The sequence below is a fragment of the Corvus cornix genome, chromosome 3 (assembly GCF_000738735.6).
Source record: "Corvus cornix cornix isolate S_Up_H32 chromosome 3, ASM73873v5, whole genome shotgun sequence".
Lineage (NCBI taxonomy): Eukaryota > Metazoa > Chordata > Aves > Passeriformes > Corvidae > Corvus > Corvus cornix.
The window spans coordinates 65,753,757-65,775,769 of NC_047056.1; the positions used below are offsets into that span (position 1 = coordinate 65,753,757).

At 41.9% G+C, this 22,013-nt stretch overlaps 1 long non-coding RNA gene across 1 annotated transcript in view; it reads left to right on the forward strand.

The window, feature by feature from the left end:
• Positions 1 to 1,825: 1,825 nt before the first annotated feature.
• The window catches only part of LOC104691134, a 31,544-nt gene continuing 11,356 nt past the window's right edge, over positions 1,826 to 22,013 (forward strand). Inside the window, exon 1 of the long non-coding RNA XR_005604025.1 lies at positions 1,826 to 4,871. This is a non-coding gene — a long non-coding RNA (uncharacterized LOC104691134). The remainder of the gene's footprint in view (positions 4,872 to 22,013) is intronic.

The window sequence follows — 22,013 nt, forward strand, 5'->3', positions numbered from 1 at the left end:
CCTGAGCAGTAAGCAAATAGTCACAGTAGTGGGAAGGACTCACTCACTGGTGTCCAAATTAAAGCAGTCAGCTAAAGAACAGCCCTTCGCTCCTCACAGTGAGAGACTGTGGGATCTTACTCAGGACAACAGGATCTTACTCCACCTCTGTGTCCCTGCTTATGAGGGGCAGGGAGCTTTCCCAGCACACACAGATCTGTGCCTGTTTCAAAGGTGTTTATGCTGGGCAAGGTACCAGAAAAAGCCCATTTCTCAGAGGGTAAGTCCAATGAACACCTGCTCCAAAGACACAGCATGCCTTCCTGATCTTCGGACCAGCCCTTCACCAGGACTCTGTGCCATAGCAAAGGTAGGACCTGACACTTGCCAAGGCTGAGCATTCCCTTCTTGTGTAGAAAAACCCAAAGTGTAACAGCAACATGTGTGACTGGGTGCTGCAATGTGGCTGATGGTCTGGCTTGTGTACCCTGAAGAATCTCTCCTTGAGGGCTGAATTTTGAGATTTTACCTCACACTCAATTGTATGTAAGGGGAACTGGGTCTGATGTGGCTCGGTATGAATTCAGTCTCTTTTATAGACAGTTATTCAACTGTAAAACTGTGCAGTGTAAGACACAAGTAAACTTCAGTGTCTTATTGCAGAGCAATACAAATATTCATGCAAAAATGCTGGCATTATTTTGCTTCTTTGGTGCATCTGTGAAATTAGTGCTGCTATAGGAAATCATCCTGGAAACCAATGATCAGAAACTATATTCACTAATGATCTCACTGTGTGTTTACAATTATATAAAAATAGTTTTCCTTGGTCTTAACTAAAGGATTTTAGTTGGTTTGAGTAACATCAGGAACTACAAAGACTTGGAACGAAACAGCTGAATTACTTCAGAGAAAAAATTATGACAGCAGTAAAAGAAAGCATAATTTTGGGAAGGACATAGGTTAAGAACTGGCTGTGTACCATTACAGCACTGGCGTGGGCCTACTCCTAAGCCATACACTGGTAAGTATTTCACAGCAGTAATATGAAAAGAAAATCTTGCTAGCAATAAAGAATGATGGGTTCTGATAAACAGTGAGATGCAGAAACTTACAACTTGCCTCAGAAAACATTTTTCTAAAGCAAGTCAGTGTTATCTTCTAACTAAATTGGAACCTTTCACAAAACAAGAATTGGGTACTACTGCAAATGGTTTACCAGACTAGCAAACAGATCATCAAGCAAAACAACATTCAGAAAGACTGGGACAAAAAAGTGGTGGCATGGATCACATTTGTTGCTCATCATCCCTGGAAATCCTACGTCTGGTGCTGGCCTGCCAGCCCCCGGTGTGTGAAGGTTTGAGCAGGGAGTATCGCATTCAATTAAAAGATTTAAGTATTTATCATCCAGAAGGGACCTTTCTGGTTTTTCAATTATACCACATATATCATTCTTGCTGTTCATAATAAACTTATTTAGAAGATCAGGTAAATTTTAACAGTTTGCAGAAAGGCATGCTTTTCCAAATAGAAGATACCATGAGGTGGGTGGAGAATCCAGTCCTCACTGCAGCCATTTGCCACTTGCTAAGCAGCCTTTGGTGTTTCTCACTTCCAGCTTGAGTTGGGTTGGCTTCAGCTTCCAGCTGTTGGTTCATATAATGACTTACTTCACTTATCTAAACAGTCCTTTTGCTTTTTCCTTTATCCTTTGTAATATTTGCTCTTATGAAACTTATTTATTTCATAAAATAATTTTTTTCCTGCCAAATAAATGGGCAGGAAAAAAAAATTCTACTGCAATTCCTCTAATAGTTTTTGTACCTTTTTTATTTGCAACCTATGAAACATTTTCAACATTGTTTTAAAAATATTGAGGCAAGAATTTGTTATTATTCTAACATTTCTCTTGCTGAAAGTATACACAAAGTAAAATACCTTCTTAGCAATTGATGCTTATGGCTGTTGGGTTTTTTTGCCATGACACAATTTTAAAGACGTCATACTGATGTGCTCTCCCACTGTGATGAGCACAGTATTTTTAGTTTTGATACTACAAGTATATAGAAAACATGGTGGTGAAGAGCTGATGGTACTTGGAAGTTTCTGGAACCTCTTCTAAACTCTTACATATCTGATATTGCAAATAATTAGGCCTGAAAACTGTGATGATCCCATGTGAGCCTATGACACCTGCTCATGACGCCTTGTACAGTCATCCTTTCTAAGACCTTTTCCATCACTTTTCTTCCTTGGTCGTAGATGTGCAACTCTTCAAACAGCTCCATTCATGTGCTGTTTGTTCTTGAGAATGCCAAGAGACTCAGCAATGGACTCAAGGTATTGCCAAATGTCCCAATTCCCACTTTACTCACCAGTCTTCTTGTTACTATGCTACCTGCTGAATTTGTTGGTGTGATTTTATATCAGCTTTCAAGTTACTGATGATCATCTTGCACAGACCACAAACTAACTAATGCAAATATTCCTATACACTGCTAATGTACTATACTCCTATGTGACAATAGTCATATTTCTAAATACTAAAGATTGTGTGTTGACTTATGTCTTGCAATTCTTGTTTATTTGCTGTGTGTATCACTTATATTGTGCAGTGTTTCCTCTATGAGATGATAAATTCAGTTTCACTGGTCTTCCTATTCCTGCTCTCCTCTTTACTCTTTAAATCTCTAATGCTTCAATCTGCCTGTAGGACTCAGCACATACTTAGCTTCTAGCTGAATGTACTACTTGTGGGTCTACATGGGTCAAATTTGGCTGAAATGAATTAAGATAGATAATGCTGTTCCTCTTTCTTATCTTGTCTTTGTGCTCCATATCCCTAAAAGCTTTTTATTTTTTTAGGGCTTGGCAACTGTTACCATGGTGTTCTCAGGAATGTTTTTGAGGTCCAGCCTCTGGGTCTGTATTAATACAGAAGACTTTAGGCTCAAGAGCTTCTGGCTTGATAGTTTTTGTGGGCACTGAATTAACTGACATTAAAGATAAAAATTAGTGTTATAAATATAGTAAAACACGAAGTGAAAGTCAGGGGACACATCTCACTGACTTCATTGTCTCCTTCATTATCTTGGAGAACCTGGTTTTATTTTGGTTTTCAACCTCAGAGAGCTTGTACAGTTAATTTTGATTTTCTTTTGAAGGTGTGATTTTTTCCCCCTTTTCCTTTTTCCCCCTACACCTCAGAGAATTAACTGTTAGCTGCTAATTGATCACACTGTACAGATACTATTTGGTGTGCATTTGTACATGTGACAGCACGTCTGCTCCAGTGACATGCTCTGCAGCAGCTGGAATGTACATGTTGATTTTTACTCCATGATGTATTTCCAGGGGAGCTGCAGCCCAGCTCAGGGTGCAGCATCTGGTGCGTGTCACTCACCCGTCCTGCCCAGCCCTGACAGGCCAGAGGCATCACCTGTCTCTCCTCTACTGATGGCGGCAGATGAAGAGATCATTATGCAGGGCTGGAAGGGAAATCCAGAGCTGTCATGAGGGAATACATTCACATGTGTGAGAACACACTGAATGCATTGAATTTAGGGCTTGATTTTGAAATAGGAATGTTCATGGAAGTTTTTTCCCAAGTCAGCATAGTAACAGAGTTGGTTTTGCCCTCAGAGGCGGAGGCATCAGCTTTTCTGATGCAGGTATTTTGGCACATTCAGATCTGAGCTGAATCACTGTGCACCTCTTTCCCCCTCTCAGCAGTGAGCCATCAGAAAGGTGAATCTGGCTTGTTCTGAGATTCATTCACCAAGATACATTTTTTTTTTGTATTTGTATATAATATCTACAGTACATATTTTTTTCTGTGTGCAGGGAAGAAAGATTATTTCAGTGAAAATTTTCCCTAACAATTGCCTCCATGCACAAAATAGGGGGGTTTTATGTTTTATTTTCCTCTTTTGTTAAATTGCTAACATGTGAAAGCAGAAAAAGGCTGTGTTGCTCTTTTGAAGTTTCTGATGCACCAGCTCTATTAATACAGTCACTAAACTCCTGATGTAATTCCTCTGCAATGTCCAGTATCAGTGATTTTGATTGCACAGTCATACCTTTTCCCATTTTGTTTTGAAAAAGAAAGTGGTTTTGTACAAAGAGTTTAATTCCTGTAAATGCTTTCATTTTGGAAGCATCTTTCTTTCTACTTTTTTAGATAATATTTCAGGCAGAGGGAGGTAGGTGGCAGAGGAAGACTGCAGCTTGAGAGAGTAAGTGGCTTGACGCAAGGAAACCACAAGAAAATCAGGTTTTCAGTAGAGCACAAACAGGTAAGGTATGTGTTTTTTAATGTCTGCACAGACTTTAGTAGGCTGCCAATAATGTGAAGCTGGGATGAGGAAAAGAAAGGCTCTCATTTACTTCCATGATTAAGTCTTCCTCAACTTTAATTGCTCAGAGTGGGCAATATTATATCATACCAGAGGGGCTCACTGTGTCACTTCTCTTTTATTCAGTGTGTATTTGGCTAAGCTTTGAGACAGTGCCACTAGGAAATGGTAACAGAGTATATTTTAAACAACAAAATTGCAAAATAAAGTAAAAAGAAAATTCATAGCAAAATACTGGAGGTGGAGCCATGCTACAGGGAATTGTGTTTTCATTGCCTGGAATTGCCCCAAATAATGTAGCTCCTGGGTTAAGTGTAAATAGGGGTGATTTCAGGGCCTGGAAAATATCCTGCCTTTATGAAACTGAACAGAGCCTACACTTACTTTTTTGTTTTTATGATTATATTTAATAGAGAACTTAGTCCTCACAGCTGCAAAATCCAACTCCATCTTCAGAAATGAGGTTGGAAAAACAAAGAAGAAGGAGAGAGGAAGACAGTAAGAAAAGAATCCAGGAGTGTACTGGCACTACAGGTATGCACTGTCTGAGGGAGAAGGGGACAAAAAAAATGTCATTTGATTTTCAAAATATCTATATATTGCAGTCCACTGAACAACAATGTATACATAGTCATATTGTAGCCCAGATGAGAACTCTGACTTAGATTCATATTGGTATCTGTGTAGATTTACCTCTTTTAATATGGAAAGATAAGAAATTAGTATGCAGATGATTTATTTGTAATAAATAACAATGCTCTAGACTCTATTGAGGACGCATAGTTTGTGCCCATGCCCTTGCTTGTACACAAAATTATTAAAATAAGGATGAATGACGTGAAATCCTATGCAAAAAGCACACCCCCAAAGGCAAATAATAACATTCATATCAGGGCTCGTGTACTGAGATCTTCATGCAGGATGGTTGTACTTTTTAAAGAAGAATCTCTTCTCATGCTGAGGTGGGCACTTCCCTGAACTGCAAAGAGTTTTACACGTACATATGAATCAGTCAGTGAGCTGGCACAAGAGGAAGAGCCTCCTGTGAGGATCTTAGAGAAAGTAAGCCATTCTCACCCCTCTGCTGAAGAAGGCTTGTGCGCATTAAAGAACTTCTTGTCTACTGAATCAAATTGATGGAGATGGTATTCTAACAAATCAAGTTTTTGAAATGCAGGTCCAGTTTTTATATCAAGGTAACAGAACACAATTTTCATTTCAGAAAGATAACCCAATTGAGGAAAATTTTAAAAATTATCTTTCAGCTTTTGTTGGGGTTCTGTATATAGCTGGTAAGAGCCAAGCACATAGTTTGGCACATACTTGGAGTTGCTGCATCACGAGAAATGAATAGACAGGACTTAATTTAGGCTCAGAATTTGGCACAGTTTTTGAATGAGATTTTTCAGAAATTGATGCAGACAGTTCTCTGGTCAGGTGGGGGTATGGTTTATTGTAAAGGAGAGAGTGTGAAAGCTGAAGAGCTGGCCAAATGCAGAGTGTGACAGGAAGGCAGCTCAAAGATATTTCTGTTGAAATAATACAACTGCTGCATTAAATAAACTGGCCTGCCCACCATTAAGGCATCAATTTTTGTTATACTGTGTATTGCTGATCTTAGGGACAATTTTACCAGTCTGTGTGTCTCTTGTCCTGATTTGCTCCTTTACTTCCAGCCTGGGAAGAGGCTGGGACCTGGCTTTACTGGTTTTTCTGCACTGGGATGCTGCTGCCTTCAAGAGCCCCTGTGTGCTTTCCTGGGGCAGGCAGGTAGTTGCTTGCCAGGCAGCTAAAGCAGGAGCTGAGGGTGATTTCCAGGGAAATCAGAAACACTCAAAAAAAGCTGTTGGGGAAAGCCTGCCATCAGCTCCATAGTCCAGAGAAAGATCAGGACACTCAGGAACGCCTTCGAGCTCTTTTCTCTCCCACATTCTGTGTGCTTTGTCCCAGCCTCCTGCATGCCCAAGGACAGAAGCCTGTCTTTCAGCATGTCGCTCCAGCCGGCACGTGCCAAACCATATTTCAGTCTCTCGCCTTCCAACACCAAGCAAACTCCACAGTCCTCACATTCCTGCCGCATGGGACACCCCGCTCCTGCCTCTTCCCATGTAGGCACAGCTTGCTGCCATGCTCCAGGGAAACCACACACCAATTTTTGCGTGCTGTTCTCTTTCCCAGGCGAATGTGTTTTCATGGGGGAGGACAACTTTCATTATTCAGCGAAATACACCAGGTGCCACACTCCAATGACCTGCAAGTGCAGTTACACTGTTTGAAGCCAGTGTCAGCGACGATGTCATATAACTTATTTGCTCCTGTGTTCTCTCTTGCCCTGCATTCTGCATGTGCAGAATTATGGCTACACTGCTTCTTTTCTGCTTGCAGACAGGTTGAGGGGTGTGTCCTGCTCTTTGCTGGAGCTTCAGAGGTTGGTTGCCAGTTCTCTCTCATGTTACTTTTGTGCATTGCCCTGGCACAGTGTCAAAAGTCAGTTGCCCCATAGAAATAGGGTCCATCAGTTCAATGTTCTCCAGTTTTCCATGCTCAGGGATCCTTCCACCGGGATCCTAAAAGCAACTGCCTTGTGGCACCCTTCTGTATGCTTCTCTTATGTGGGAAAAGCAAGATGACTCCTACTCCATGAATTGTATGTGTTAATCTCTTAAATCAGTAATGCTGCCTCACAGCTTTTGCATAGATGAAAGAAAGCTGGCACACGGGTAAAATGAATTTTCTAAACGGTATTCAGGGTGTGCTGATACTGCATGTTTTTATCCAAGCAGTTATATGTGCTTCAGCCAGAACTATGTTTTCTTCTGCATCTCAGAGAGCACATGCTAACGTAGTGGTTCCATACATACATGAAACACTAAGCAGAAAAAATTACTCTATCATCCTCACTGACTTAGTAAAAGGGCAATCATCTCTACGCCAAAACATTTGTTTCTTCAACTGTGTTCTTCTATACTCACCACTTATCCTAAAATGCAAATAGGTTACAAGTTTTTTATCAACACAAAGAGTCAATACTTTTACTTTTAAGAAAGAATAAAAAACATTTAAAGTATCTGTGAAAATATGCCCAAGATACATAGTGTCTCACACTAAAGAGTTCCAAATGTTTTGGAAGTTGTAGTTTATGTGTCTGCTAGACTATTCCTACCAAGATTATTTATCCATTTAATATCTACCTACCTACCTACTAGCTTATCATACAAATTTCTCACAAATAGCAAATACCTAAGCAGAGACAATTTGAGAGAGATGTCATGGAAAGAGAAGGCTGAGCAACTAATATCTATAAGCCAAACATTCAGATCTAAGAGATATGATGGGGGAACTCTAAACTAAGGACTGGAAAGAGCACTTTTTGTTTTGGGGGGGGTGGGTAGCCTGAAAGCAAATATGCAGCTGTTTCATGGACAGAATTCACCTCCAGCCTCCTTGAGGGATTCATAATGTCTCCAAAAGACAATGCTGTTGTCTTTTGTAGAAACACTTGATCAAAATCTAAAACATTAACTTCCCACAGTCCTACTGAGCTAATACTTTTCTCTCATTTTTAAAAAATTCATTTTCAAGAAGGACTGGAAATCTACCTGTATTGGGAACTTTTGGAGCACCTTTAAAAATCCCTATCACATGTTAATTACTATAAGCACTACAACTGATCACCATTTAGTTCTGTTTATTTGATAGTTTTGACAGGGCTTTCCCTGATGCTGTTGCTTTCTAGTGATGACCTTTCTGTCATAGGGGGGAACTTTCAGCTTGTGCTTCCCTTCTCTGCCACAGTCCTCCTTTCCAACCTTTTTTTCTGGAGCCAGCTGGAGATCCCAGTATGGTTCCTTCAGTTTCTGTGGTGAGACTTCACTGTGTGTGTGCCTTTAACAGGTGTCCACTTCTGCAGGCCCAGTTTGGATTTGGACATTTTCCTAGGAAGCTGCACCCTCATCTCAGCCCTGCATAAGCAGCATTCCTGGTGTGGATGGCCAGCTGGCTGTTACAACCTTTTTTCACACCACAGTATGTAAAACTACACAGGGCAGGTCTTGTTGATGTGTGAAAAATGCTTCTAACAGCCTGCTCCCATGTGCACTGAGGTTTCCAGCTTCACTGACTCTCTGATCCCCAGAGAGCAAAAGTGCTGGAAACAAGAAAATGGTTTGCTAAAGGGGGGAAGGGAGAACAAAATGAGTGCAGGAATAGGTTTGGTTTTCAGGAGAACAGAAGTTTCCAGAAGCGTGCTGATTGAGAGTTGACATTGTGGGCCAACATCAAGTGCAGTAAGAATGAGTCTGAGGAAACACTTGCTATCTACACAGCTCTTTTAAAAGACTGTTTTACTGATTAATTTACATGTATTGACTACTTTCCACTGATCAGCTTGCATACAATACATGTACATTTGGCTTTTTTGGGTAAATGGGGCTTGTGACTGCTCAGAATGGCACACCATTGTTGTATCAGTCACATGGGATGTCATGCCAGAGAAACATATTCCGACATGCTGTCACAGATGGACAGTTCATTGTGAAGGAGGCAGAAAAAGTGGTTTAAAAGTGCACCCATGTTCATGTATGCAAATATACATTCACACATATATGTGTATATAAACATGATAGACAGACAGATAGATAGACATACACACAAATATTCTTTTTCCTTCTCTGACAACCATAATGAAAGATCTGAAGATGAAGATTTTTAGAAACCAAGAAATTATTCACTAAAAAATGGGAAAGGGATGCTTCTCTTAAAAAACTGTACAAGGTAACATTCAGTTGAAGAACTGCCTCAACATGAAGAGTGGGGCCAGGCCAGTAGTTGATGCTTCTCTGAAACCAGAAGATGCCAGATGCAGGCCTTTCTTTCTGTCCTAGAGGTCATAGGAAGTAATTGTTTCCAGAAAGCCCCTGCAAGGGAACACTTCCAATCCCCTCAGACTGCAGCTGCTCCTGCACCACTTACAACTGGATGATTGGAGACGTTGGCCAAAACCTATGTAGAAAAACATAGTTCATGTTCACATGTTCATGGCATTCACATGTGGCAATGTCTTGGGAAGTGTAACGATGGCACATACTTTGGAGGAAAACTAGTCACTGTCTGTTTTCTACAAATCAAATCAGATGTCCATGCCATGAAAATTAGCTCCCAAAATCTAATTTTTTGTTATTACAAAATCCAAGGCAACTGGGACTGGGAATATTTGCATCTGTCCATGAGTATTCTAGACTTTAAAATGTCGTTAATCTGTCTTGATAAATTTTTATTTCTTTTCCCTTAGTTTTTGCTTACCTCTAGAGCAGTTTGGAATGCTCCAGTTTTTTTCCTGGGCCAAATTTTTGAGCAAATAGGAAAACACTGAGAAAACATGGAAATACTGTGGAAAAAATATTCCATTCTCATTTCACTTCTGGAAAACTCCTTCACTGGTCAGCATCACCTAGAAGATTACGTCTGTTAGTGTGTGAAATTCCTGTAAATAAACTCTCAGGGCATATGGCACAACCTTAATCTAAAAATGAAATGTTAGTTGAGACAGGCACAGGGCTGGGTTACGAAATAAATGGGATTCATTGGGAAAGGGATAATTTAGAATTAGTGCAGTGGAAGGTATCTGGCCATAAAAATAGTGTTTAGACACTTCTCCTCTCTACACTTTTCTGAACCTGCCTGTTTGCCTCTGGTGTGGTGTGGTATGAACAGATCTCTTGATGCAAAATAGAGTGGCTGGGCAGTTGGTTATGGCGCAGGACAGCCCTCAGGGAACTGTTCCTCTGGCTAAGCTTGTTGGAGAGAATATGTTTGGATTATAACCTCTCATGGTTTTTGGTAGCTCTCTTGATTTGATCTCAACTGCTTCTTGTGTTGGGAAAAACACCAGATCCAAAGAAGAATTATGTTTTTGCAAACCTCCCAGGTCCAAAGCAGGCTTTGGTAGGGCAAGGGATCTATTCCAGTCATCTAGCATGGCATCTCCAAATACTCTCATGTCAGTTGGGAGCTGTGGAACATGATCCCGTTAGATTTGGGTATGCAGTGAAGACAGACCTGTCAAGGATTGATAGGGAGTACACTTTATGGGCCATAATCAGGCCTTGCTACAGGCTTTAAAAAATACTATGATGAGAGGATTTCTGTTTTATTGCTAGTTTGGAGGTGTTGAGCATACAAACATTTTGACTCTTTGCTGTCCTTTTGCCCTTGGGGCAAAATCTGGAGCAAAGAGTAAAAAGTTAATCTAGATTTAATTTAATTTAATTCTAGGTACCATCCAGTGTTTTATGAAGTCCTTCCTGGTCCTAGAAGCCTGGATGCAGATGTGATTTGAAAAGCAATCCTGTAGCCCTGGATTTACCCACAGTGAGCAGAGTCTCATCCACTGACTCCTCAAAGGCTATTTTAGAAAGAAATGCTTGAAGCAAGATATAGAAATGGGGATCTCTGTAAAGTCTACTCCTAAAGACAGTCTTGTATACATTGGTTTCATGTTATATAATGGCATGTCAGACACGGTCTGTCCCAATCTGAGGACTGAGCCCTTTTCACTCAGCACATACAGTCTCGGGCTGGTAACAGCTCCATGCTTTGCATGGATGACATATTTTGGAGGACAGCGAGAGGCTGGACTCAGAACTAACACAGAGAAAATAAGAAAGAAGTAACGTGCAAAAGAGTATTTCACACACGTCCAAATTATGCCTGTAAAAAATATTCTTGTGAGAAAAACAGCAAAATGCAAGGAGAAAGGAGAGTGCAGTGTGGTGGGGTGGACAAAGAGCCAGCTCAGGCAAGCCTGGCTGAACAGCGGTTACTATGCTGTAAAAAATGGACATGGCAAATGTACTGCATTTGCTAAAGGCTCCATGAAACTCCAGGGAAAACTGAGCATTCACAGAGTGGCTCCGCCAACAGCAAGAAAGTTTCATTATTATTAGTCATATGCTGAGGATGTAAAGGAATTTTAAGGCTGCACTCTTTGCATTTTTAGAGGTTATTAATGAAATAGCATAGCAAGGTGAATTACATTAAAATATTTTTCTAACCATTCCAGAAATCTTGGTCCAAGTTGGCATAGGGGGCTGGCAAGTGGTGAACTTTTGACCGAAGCTCGGATTGCTGGGAGACACATCCTCCTTGTTAGTTTCGGGTGACAGTTCACTGTACTAGAGGGATCCACTTGTGTGTAAAGAGGCGAGTGGGGGAGGAAGATTTAGCACTGCATTTTCACAGTGGCAAGAAATTCCATCCAGCTCAAATGTGTTTTGGCCCACTGCCCAGCTCCTTGTCAGACACATGACCATCACTCGGCTTCCTATTTCTGGCCCAGAATAAGCAAGCCCCACTAGTGGTTAAAATTAGGCAACTGACCTGTGACAACACATGTTGACTCTCCAACAGAGGGTAGACATATTTAAAAACCAGAAAAGATCTAGACACACCAAGATTTAATGTCAGCGCCACGTGTAATTCATCAGTTTGGGCTACTATAATTCAGATAACAGTTGATCTACTTCATGGAGAAGACTTAGCTGGATTTTCTGGCTTCCTTCTGACCGAAGACTTCCTATAATGATAGCTAAAGAGATGATTATGCCATTATTTTTTCGTGGTAGATATCCATAGCCCTAGCTCCTCACCCTGTCATGATGTAGTTGTATGACGGAAAATTTCTGAGACTAACAAGACAGGACATCTGGTTTAACAGAGCTTTTGTTGGGAAAGCTTATTTCCAATTGAAACAGCAACAGACTAGCTGGTTAACAAGTAGGTATTTTCCATTTGTCAAAAACAAGTCAGTCAAAATATTTGTGCACATTTGAATGACTTTCTTGAATGCAGTACTCTGATAGCCATTATACTCGTTTCTGCTCTTACCACACATACCTTCATCGGCTTGGCCAATGCCACTGGCCATGGCAACCTATCTGTCAAGATCTCATACAGTTCTCTGGACTTTACTGTACTTCCCCAGAGCCTGAGATACATACCCTCCTTGAGTCCTTTAATGAAGACCATTGGCTGTCCTTGAAATCCCTTCCTAAGCCTTTTCTACATGTTGAGGTATACCCAAGAAATCTCCACTTCTCCTCTCCTCTCCTCTCCTCTCCTCTCCTCTCCTCTCCTCTCCTCTCCTCTCCTCTCCTCTCCTCTCCTCTCCTCTCCTCTCCTCTCCTCTCTCCTCTCCTCTCCTCTCCTTTTCTTCCTAAGATATGTTGCTCAAGCAGAAATTTCCAAGAGATCTTCAGTTACAGCGCAAAGCAGGATACCTGAAATTAATAAGAAATATGCTTACTAAACAACAGAGCAGTAATAAAATGTACTTTTGCAAGTGTTTGTTGCTATTAACAGTCTGGTATTTTAAAATATTCCAGTCTAACAAAAGCTTTGAAGCCACAGGAAATGCATCTGATACTCACGGGCTGCTTACTCTGTTTTCTCTGCAGGGGCAGAGAAACTCCAGGTGCCAACTCAGGTGTGACAATATGCGCTACCCTTTGGATGGGAGGATGCTGAGCCAGACCTATGTCAGACACTTCAGCACAGTGTTCCTAGCCCTATCTTGGGCTTAGGGCACAGTGAGGTGCAGCTGGCTCCAGGTCTGCACCCAGTGTGGTTCTCATGCTAAGCCCAGGCAGAGCCTGATGGAAGGACCTGGGGACTAAAGAATTAGTCGCAACTCCAAGGAAGTAATTTTGACGTTTTGATTATCTGGGATATTCCTGCCTTCTGCTACTTGGCACCATGGAGAAGTGGCTGTGACTGTTGGCACCTGAATTAACTTAATACTGTGTATTAAGTGATGCGTGGGTCTTTTAACACCTTGCCGCTGTAGTCAGGTTCATCAATATGGTCCAGGCAGAAAATGGCTTGTGGGTTGGCTACCGTTTGGACAGAAACTAACTAAAAAAACATTCGACCTATAGGTTTGGCGGAAAAACCTCCCCCTCTTTTCAGTGGTCTTTACCCTCAGTTAGCAGGGTCTCACCTGTCTTTTCTGCTCTGCTCCATCATCTTCTGTGTCTGACCCACAATATGCCAGCAAATTCCCATGCTTGCAGGGTGCCAGCAACTGTCACTCAGGAGAGAAGATCAAGAAAATTCCAGGCAAGGCAGAAGCGACCTGTCTGGTTGGCAAGGGGACTGTGACCAAGTGGAGCAGGGTTAGAGGACTGCCAGAGTTGGACCTGGATCGTGATTATACTTACATCCTCATTAGTGAGATGTTAAGTTTTAAGATTTAAACCTTTCGCTCAGTATGTTTCAGTCAAGTCATATGAAATGTTTTAATAACAGAATATAGAGTTTTGAAAAGTGTGTACGAATGGGTAAGGTTGGAAGGGACCACAGGGGGTTCATCTGGTCCAAACTCCCTGCTCGAACAGGGACATCCTGAAGCACATGGCACAGGGTTGTGTCCAGGTGATGCTTCAATATGTCCAATGGGAAAGACTCCACAGCCTCTCTGGGCAACTTGTTCTGATGCATAGTCACCTGCACAGTAAAGAAGTTCTTCTTCACATTCTTGTGGAACTTCCTGTGCATCAGTTTCTGCCCATTGCCTCTTGTCCCATTGCTTGGCACCACTGAGCAGAGCCTGGCTCCATCCTCTTGGCACCCCCCTTCAGATCCTGATGGGCATTGATGATGTCCCCTCTCAGTCATCTGTTCTCGAGACTCAACAGGCCCAATTCTCTCAGGCATTGCTCATAAGAGAGATGTTCTAAGCCCTTTTGTATATCTCTGCTGGACCAGCTCTAGGAACTCCATGACTCTCTCGTATTAAGGAGTCCAGAACTGGACACAGCACTCCAGAGGTGGCGTCACCAGGGCTGAGGTAGAGGGGCAGGTTCACCTCCCTTGACCTGCTGGGAATGCTCTTCCTAATGCATCCCAGGATCCCATCAGCCTTCTTGGCCCTAAGGACACACTGCTGGCTCATGAACAGCTTGTCCACTGGGATCCACAGGTCCTTCTCCTCAGAGATGATTTCCAGCAGGTCAGCCCCCAGCCTGTACTGGAGCATGGGGTTGTTTTTCCCCAAGTGTAGGACCCTGCATTTGTCTTTGTTGAGTTTCAGACAGTTCTTTGCCGCCCATCTCTCCAACCTGTTGCGGTCCTGTTGAAGGGCTGCACAGCACCCTGGAATATCGGCCATTCCATGTTTGTGTCTTCAGAGAACTTGCTGAGGAGGCATCTCCCCTTCATCCAAGTAATTGATGGAAAAGTTAAATAATACTGGGCCCACTATCGACCCTTGGGGGACACCACCAGTGACAGGCTTCTAACCAGACCTAGATTACGACCCTCTGGAATGTTCTGTTCAGCCAGTTTTCAATGCACCTCACTGTCCACTCAACCAGGCCACGCTTCCTGAGTTTGCCTATGAGGGTGTTGTGACAGACAAAGTCAAAAGCTTTGCTAAAGTTGTCATAGACAATATCCACTGCTCTCCCCTCATCCATCCAGGTAGCTGCCACACCACAGAAGGCAATCAGGTTGGTCAAGCAGGGTTTACCTTTAGTGAATCAGTGCTGACTACTCCTGATCAACTTCTTGTCATCCATATGGATAGAAATGGCCTCTAGAATGAGGTGCTCCATCACCTTTCCAGGCATTGAGGCAAGGCTGATGGGTCAGTAGTTCCCTGGGTCATTCTCCTTGCCCTTTTTGAAGATTGGGATTACATTTTCTTTCTTCCAGTCCTCAAGCACTTCTCCTGAACTCTGTGACTCCTCAAAGATGATTGTGAATGGCCTGGCTATAATCTGCCAGCTCTCTCAGCACTCGTGGATGCATCCCATCAGGTCCCATGGACTTGTGGATATAAAGTTTGCCTAGATGTTCTCTAAACCAATCCTTCTTGACCAAGGGAAAGCCTTCCATCCCATATTCCTTTACTCTGATTTCCTGGGTCAGAGACGACTGAGAGCTGGTCTTGCCAGTGAAGATTGATGCATAGAAGTTGTCAGTAATTGCTACTCAGAGTCCTCTTCACCAGGGTCTCCTCTCCATGTAGTTATGGGCCCACATGACTGTTAGTTTCCCAACTAAGATTAATTCTTCCTTAAATACTGTAGCCTCTACATTACATATTTGATTTGAGATGCTAAATAATTTCAAACATAGAGGGTTTAATTGAGTAGGAGAACTTTGTACAATTCTTTTAATGCATTCCTGTTGCTCTTGGGTCTCACTTTTCCCACTTTCTATTACCAGTTGACCTGAGCAGTGTTGGCCCAGCTGCTGTTTCCTGCCACCTCTGAGTTATTTCCTGCTTTCTTTTGTCCTTCCTATAGCAAGAGTTTAATGTAGACTGAGCCTGCTCAGTGAATTAAGCAGCACATTGATTGCGGCTTCCTGAAAGTTTTAAAAATGCCTACCAGTGTAGATGGCCAAACTGTCATTAAGGTGCTCTTATGCAGACATGAAGAGCCTGGTCACACATAGCTACTCATCTCAGTCTCCACAGTAGTAACAAATGTCATCTATATACAGAAACTACTCACATATCTCTTTTGGCTGACATTATTGATGCTTGTCTTTCTGGATACATATATTGACTAATTGCAACTGCCAATGTTTTAAGAGTCAGATCAAATAATAAAAGCTGATGGTGGCCAAGTGATACTTTAAACTCCCAGGGCCCTTTGAAATATGGGAAAATTATTTCCATTGGTTTGATAGAACAGTGTATTATTGGTTTGATAGAACAGTGTGTTATACTTATCATGGAGGCAATGTTTTAAAAGTGTGTTCATTCTTGACATTTGTTCCTGCGAACACGCCATTAACCCTTTCCTGAAAACAGCCCTTCCCTGCATTGTTCCCGACAAAAGGAGCTGGCAAAGTGAAGGAAAGAAAAGCAATTTTAATACAGCACCTGCAATCTGCTATGAATTATTATCATAGTTCAATTCTTGCTTAAATCTTGTGCAGAGTGGAGATCCTTAATCAATTCTTCACGTTGCCCGCTTCTCAAGGAACAGTTCCCAAGAGGAGACAAGTTTAGGTTGACCAGGGGAACAACTTCATGCTCAGAACTGTTGGTGAACCTTTCTAGGACTTTTACTACTCTGTAGATCTGTAATGCTAATGTCATTTTTCTGGTTCTTGAACTCTTCCAAAAACAAATTCAGAGACAGGTAGCTAAACAGTATTTTTAAACAGATTAATAAAATCCTAGAATCATAGAATTTTAAAGGTTGCAAAAGATCATTGAGTCAAATCAAATTGGGATCAGCTGCCTTCCCTTTTAGAACATTACTTTTGGAAAACAAGAACCAATTGCATGGTGAGAGGTGTTGGCTATCCATGAGCTTACTATGGCAATGCAGGCTTTTTTGAGGAATATTAGAGCACTGCATCTTCAGTGTTAGAGAGCAGGTAGAGATGAATGAAGAAACAATACATTCCAAATTCTGGTGAGCAGGAAGGCGAGCCTAGAGGTGATCATGCCCTTGGGGAGACATGGTGTTTCAGCACCCGTTTTTTCCTTAGACTGCACTCACACACTACATTTTACATCAGCTTTGCCTTTAGATAAGTTTTCTTCTGTTACAATAGTAATTCAAGTCAATATTCTGACTACATTGATTTCCTATCCTGCTATTTCAGTAACAGACTCCATGGTTTTCAAATCATAGAATTGAATAGGTTGGGTTGGAAAGGAACTTAAAGATCAATGAGTTCCAACATTCCCAACCCCCCACCACAGGTAGGGGCACGTTGGGCAGTTTTCCCTGTTTATTGTTCATAAGGCCTAAATGGGCCTCAGAAGGCACTGTAACCATCACATCACGCAAACCATGTCTCTTGCTCTAAATGTCCAGGCAATAAAGCCATCTTGTTCAACCTCATGTAACTGCTTTTCAAGAGCAACTGTAAGTTCTTACCCCTTTTGCTGACACAGGCAGAATTAATTAGCACTCACCTGACCTGGTGTAGAAGACACTTCCATTCACTTGACATTTAATAACTTGTTATCCAACACCTTGCTTCTGTCCTCCTAGGCATCCTGTCTATTCTAAGCTTCCTCTATTACTAATGGCATATGCATGCCATGTTCATATAGCCCTCATGTCTAACACTTTCTCTGCCAGGCCCATGCAGCAGCCCTATTCTTCTCCCCCTCCTCTCTAATATTTGCTAATCTTGACCAGGACTTTTGAGTCACCATGCATGACCTTATTTTCAGCTCTTGCTGCAACAGAGGGTACCTTATGAGATGTTGGGGAAGGAACTATGTTGAGCAACCCTTGTCTTTCTGCGTTCCCCAGACTACAAAGAGTACAAGGCATTTGTTTGTCAGGTAGGCACAGAAATGGGTCCACTGTCACTGTGACACGACTGTCCTTGCCACCACATCACTTTTGATCCACAGGATCGCATCCTGTGAAAGGCAGTCTTGGTCTCTGCTTATCAATACAGATATTTTGTTAGCAGAAAAGAGAGATAGTGTGATCTCATTCTTTCTCCAATTAATCTGCAGCAGTAGTTCATTAGTATTACTTTTAAATTTTGTAAACATGAAGAGGGTTTATCCATTTTTAAATCTCTGCCTTCTTTTCTCTGACCACAACACTGGCAGCACTTGGGTTGCTCTTCCAGAAGGGTGAGTAGAGTAGGAAATAGGAGAAAATAGGAGACATGGCTGAGGGGGAGAGGCACTGTGTCTACTCTCATCTGTTTCTGGAGCTCTTTTTGGTCCACTTTGGCTATACCCCCAGGCAGCACTCTCCTTTCTAGCCTGCAGTCCAGGGAGTGCATACTTTATTCCCCACTGAACCTGTTTAACTGGGGGGGGTCTCCATCTCCCTCTTCACAAGGGATTTGTCTTTTCCTAAAGTGGACAGTCTTTATCCTGAGCTTATCACCTACATATTGCCACTGAGGAATCACCACCAAAATTCAGATCTCATCTTCAGATTTGAGGGTCTTTCTGGAAAAATGTTCTTTCCTCATCTACCTGGTAAACGAAATTATTAAAATCACAAGTACTTTTTATTTGCCCTGCTCTTTCATTAGGCCTCATGTAGGCTCTTCACAGCACCAAGGCTTGCTGCCAAGAGGAGGAGCTGCAGTCCAATTTTGTGCAAATAACTCTGGGCTTACTCTAACAGCACCTTTGTTTTTCAAAAGTGCTCTCTAAGTTGGCAGATGCTATTTAGTTACCCTCCATCAAGCACCTGACTCAGGCTTGCCGCCTGGAAAAAGTAACCTCATGTTAGGCTTTGTGGATTGCCTAAGAACCTGATATTCCTAAACTCCTTCTGCAACCATCTCATGAGATCTCACGGTGGTGATATATAATTATTGCCACATAAAAAGGGAACGCAGAATTGAACACTGCCACGGAGGCCATGCTTCTGAGAGGTGAAAGAGAAGCTAAGGAATGGCACAGTGTCTGTGCTCCCATGTAGATTGCAGAGGACTCTTCCCTCCTATTCATCATGACATAACTTTCCTGAGGGGATTATAGCATTTGTTTACAAGGAAATGTAATAGTAGGAAATTATCTGATGCATTTTGATATGTCTAAGTGATATCTAGCAGGTGGAAACATGAACTTAAGCCTCCACGTACAAAAACAGAAGTCCCATTCTTGTCTTCTATTGACAACATTTTATTATTTAAATTCTGCAAGGACAACTAGTAGAAATGCCAAATCTAGGCCGGGGCTGAGAAGACATACAGCTGGACAATGGAAGGACAGAATACTTATCCAGCCCAAGAGGGGGAGTAGGCATAATGTGTTAGGGAAAATTTCAAGAAAAATGAAAAGGAAGAGGAACAGTGATCATGAGACATATGAGGAGAGGAAGGTAGATATATCTGTTCCATCCTGGAAAAGACAAAGATGATGACGCTCAGTGAATTTAGGGAGTGTGGAAGCTGCCTTCTTCATCAATATAAGACGTGAAATTACACTTATATTCACAATTCAAAGTTCTTTCATGAAGGACTGTGGCATGCCACCTCCCATACTCAGCACGTCCACATCCAAGAGTCAATATTGGACAGCAGTTATGTTTTGATGCCCTTCTCAGCAATTGTGTTTTGCTTTCAGGCTCTGACTAAAGTTAGGACAGGATGCAGAACACACAAACAGGTGTTTCCAGACCTGGAAGTGGATGACTATGGGACCTTGTTTTGGTTACAACAGATTCAATAGTGGCGTCTACAGCATGCTTGGCATCTCAGCATGTTTACTGTTCATGGCATTGAGCACTGACATGTCAGTGAAGCCCAGACAACGCAGGACCACCTTTTGTTAAACAGACATGTTGGCATACAATGGCTTGCACCTTTCCCTGTTTAACCTCATAAGGGACATTGACACCGTACATCATCTTGCTTTGTAAATGCAAATGACAAAATTCACTCTCTAATCTGTCTGAACACAAAGCAGAAGTGAGGTCTGCTGGAAACAGTGTAACTCAGCTACATCTTCTTCTTGCTCAAAATGCCAGGAAGAATACTGAATGATTCAGGTGAATCCAGAAAATTAATCAGTGACTGCTTTATGATAGGAAGAGTGCTTCATCTTTAATATTTCTGAAATCCTGCTGCTACATACCTTTATCAGCTTTGGTTTTCATAAATACAGGGTTTACCCCTGTTGCAGACTATCACAAAGTGATCTTTCATATGTGCATTAAAGTCACAAAGCTTGGTGGTGGCATTTTCTGTACTACAAACTAGCAAACTCAGTTATTTCAAGTCCATTTTCGAGATAGATCATGCAAATTCTTTTATTACGTCATATTCAGGCTTAGTTGCAACCCACCACTACAGAATGAGAATTTTTTTGCCCAGATTGGAGCTTCATTTTATATTAAAACTTCAACATTGTAAAATTTCATTGAATCAGTCTTGAAGATAAGTTTGATTAGGCAAACAAAATTCGAGCATGTGAAATAGCAGACTTCTCCATAAGGAATGACATCATGGACTATGCATGATACAGTGGTATGATGGCAATCCCCTTCCCTCCAGACTCACAGTAATAGAGAAAGCTCTTTCCACTGCAGAAGGTGGGGTCAGCTATCTTCCTGAAAGCAATCTGTAGCTAGAGTGCCAGCAAAGAAGTTTCCAATACTCAGTAGTGTTGGTGTGCAACACAAAACCACCATGGGAAAAGCTGGCATCAATCGGGGACTAGAGCTGGTAGTAGGGAAACCACCTGTACCTTCAGAGATACAGGAATGGCAAGAATCCCTTGTGAGCGATGGTCTGTTTGCTTCTGCCTCAGAATTCCCATTAATGTTCCCACAATATTCAAGATCTCAGGTATTCCTTCACATCAAGTTAAATACTGTCTGTAGATTTGGGACTGTCACACATTTTCACATTTAGACAAATGGTTCCATCCCAAATCACATCATAGAACCTGCTCTTCTGGTCTTCAGGCTAACTCTCCATTTTTTAAAATTTTGACCAAACCTGGAAATGTTCTCTCCAAATTAACAAAATTATACAAGCATCCCAGGCTTTGCAAACACATGAACTGTTCTTGCGTAACAGCAAACCATGTTGGGATGTATACAATGTAGAAGTTTTCTTATAAATACAATCATATAGGTTGAAAATACTTAACTAGACATTACAACCCCACTTCTTCAGAGGGATTAGCTTTCTCTCTGCAGACTCTGACTGTATGGCCTGGCATCACATCACAATTTATTCACCCTGTTCACTGTGTTTTAAAGACATAAAATCCTAAGCATATCTTTACTCGAGCATGTGCATAAACCAAACCACGATATGTCTGGCACTGCTCACATAAGGAGAGGCATCTCTTTGTGCTTCCAAAGGGCACCCAATATACTATTGGGTGTGTGTTTCACTGTGAAAGTGAAACTAGACAGAATGCCATTTAAAGAATAAAGTGAGATGACATCACTCCATTTGCCTACTTGAATTAGAAGATTACTCATTGCATCTTTGAGTCTCAGCTGACCCGATTTGGATTTTAACCAACACGTAAACAAACCCTATTAACAACACTATTCAACACTACTTCTAGCAAGATGCCAATAGGTTTATAGTTAAACAGTATTTCAGACCATCAGCACCCAGTCACTAATTTAAAAACTGACCTTTTCAATTCACCACGTGGATGAGCCTGGGAAGTCAAAGGACAAGGAAAAATCTTATAAAAAAGAAGAAAGACAGCTGCCAAGGGTGCAATTGGATCAACTTCAGAGTAAGTCTGTGGAACAGAGTGGCATTTGCAAAGGCACTGAAGAGCTCTCATGGCATCAGGCTGGTAGTGGTGACAGAGCCATCTGTCCTGTCTTTTTTGCCCTTTCCTGTCTACCATTAATTTTCCACAAAGGCTCCGAGCGACAGTCCCCTCATAGTGACCATACTTGGAAACAAGGTGTATGACAGGCAGGGGGAGAATGGCAATAATCTCTAAGAGCCCCTGTGTTACGGCTTGGGAAAAAATAGCTGAGAGTTTGGAAAGTAGCAAAGAAGAAGTGAAAACTGAGAAGATCTGCTGACAGGAGGATTCGGCAGGCACGCACCCCCTCGTTACACGCGGCGCAGGAGCGGAGGCGTGCGCTCCTTGTGCGCGCACTGCCAGCAGTAAACAAGGGAGTATTTCTGGAGCAGCTGCCTGTGTAAGAGGAGAGGTGCCTGTTGCTGTCCTGCAAAGTTAAC